The sequence below is a fragment of the Triplophysa rosa genome, linkage group LG16 (assembly GCF_024868665.1).
Source record: "Triplophysa rosa linkage group LG16, Trosa_1v2, whole genome shotgun sequence".
In the NCBI taxonomy this organism is placed as follows: domain Eukaryota; kingdom Metazoa; phylum Chordata; class Actinopteri; order Cypriniformes; family Nemacheilidae; genus Triplophysa; species Triplophysa rosa.
In genome coordinates, this window is record NC_079905.1 from 22,863,845 (window position 1) to 22,866,188 (window position 2,344).

Genomic DNA, 2,344 nt, shown 5'->3' on the forward strand with positions numbered 1-2,344 from the left:
CCATGTTGCCTGTGTTCCCCGTAAGTGTTTATACGTAGTGTCTCGTTTTTGATTTAGTTCAGTTTTTGCCCTCTTATGGGAAGTGTTTTGTTTTGATTTCTTGTTTTGTTTCCGTGTTCTTTTCCTTGTTCTGTTTTGCACCCCATCGTGGGTTTTTGGTTTGTGTTTTGTATTTATTATTAAAGTCTTGTTTTGTTAACCCCGTCACTGCCTACCTGCGCTTGGGTTCTTGCACGCCAGTCGTGACACATCTATAAATAAATCAACATCGTCCACATTCAATTCCTGTCACTGGGTATTAAAGTCATCTGACGAACACACGCACGCACACACAGCTAGTACAGGCACCTACAAACACAATAACCTAATCCTAAAATATGTTTCTGCCCTCTGAACACATCACATTTGTTTTACTTTTTACTCAACTGTGTTGATTTTATTTAATACAGAATAAACACAAAAGTACTCATGTGTTATTTGCAGTAACACATCCTTTTTGAGAGTGTACACACACATTGGATAAATTTGTGGTTATTCATTTCTGGTAGAGGACAAATCTACATGCTACTTGTGATAAACGTGTGTAATTTAACAAAACATGTCGTTTGTAACAGAAAAACTCAACTGAAAAGTTTAGATCCTGATACTATGAACTACAACCCTGTTGACTTCAGCATAGTGAAATCTAGAGACTCTATCTTTAATGGTTAGGAGACAGTAGGTGTTAATAGAAGGTCACTTATCTGCACTTTTACAAGAGGTGTTCCTCAGGGGCATGTTTTGGAGCCTCACATTTTTATTATTTATAATAATCTTAAATTCAGTATATGACAAATGCTTTTTATTTTGCGAACGATTAGAGTGATTTACTCTAGTGAACCTGCATTACATCAAGCTGAATCTTTGTTACAGTTTTCTGTTCGCTAAGTCAGCTACAGGGCTGACAGGACAGAGACAGATTCATGTTTCAGATATTAACTCACTATAGGCCCCTTTTTTGTTGGTAAATATTGTGACGTGTTTTTGTGGGCGGAGCATAGGTGGAGACAGAAATCCCCCTGGCCGCTTTACTAACGCTAGCGAGCAGGTTTTGATAGCTTCTTTTTGGACAATGACTGAAGAGAATCCGATTTCATTTGAATGTGTATGGTCAGTCACAGCCCGGGACTGTACTGTTGTTGAAAATGTGAACTTTAACAGAAGGAAGCAGATTGGCCGACCTTTACACACTCACTCAATGGATGGACAAAACTGTTAGGATTACGTTATCACTCCAGTTAAAGGCAGGGTGGGTGATCCTATCCAGAAACATTTTTTGTCATGTTGGCTAGAAATCTCTTTACATCCTGATAGCAATCAAGGAGTATAGTGGTCAAATAATATTTATATAATTATATATCGTCTGTGAAAGGAGTAGGACCAAAAAAAAGTTTGCCCAATCAAAACGTTCTGGCCGAACGCTGTGACTGGTCATGTGTACATTTTCAACCAACGTATTTTGCATACCACCGCACACCTGTCAGGGTTCTGGTAGATGGAGAGCACACCACTGAGTTAGATAAGAAAAATGAGTTTATTTCACAAACAGGTAAGTATGCAAAAACAGGTAAGTATGCAAAAACAGGTAAGTATGCAAAAACAGGAATATCCAAAAACAGGTAAGTATCCAAAAACAGGTAAGTATGCAAAAACAGGTAAGTATGCAAAAACAGGTAAGTATGCAAAAACAGGTAAGTATGCAAAAACAGGAATATCCAAAAACAGGTAAGTATCCAAAAACAGTAAGTATACTTATCGGGGTAAAGCATTGCAGTGAAGACAACAAGACTGAACAGGGAAGAACAAAAAGGTGCAAACTTAAATAGAATCCTGATGATGTGATGCAGGTGTGGACTAATCAAAAATGGTGGATGTGCGGTGCATGCTGGGAAACTGAGTTCAGAACTCCGGGGAGAGGGAACGGGTGAAGCGAGCTGGCGGTGACGACATGGGGGGCAGTTCTGAGAGAAGACACCCTGAGTTAGATAAGAAAAAGGTATAAGGATATCCAGGTAAGTTTCAAAAACAGGTATATCCAAAAACAGGTAAGTATCAAAAACAGGAATATCCAAAAACAGGTAAGTATGCAACGAGTATCAAAAACAGGTAAGTATCAAAAACAGGTAAGTATACTTATCGGGGTTAGAATTGCTATGAAGACAACAAGACTGAACAGGGAAGAACAAAAAGGTGCAAACTTAAATAGAATCCTGATGATGTGATGCAGGTGTGGACTAATCAAAAATGGTGGATGTGTGGTGCATGCTGGGAAATGAGTTCAAACTCCGGGGAGAGGGAACGGGTG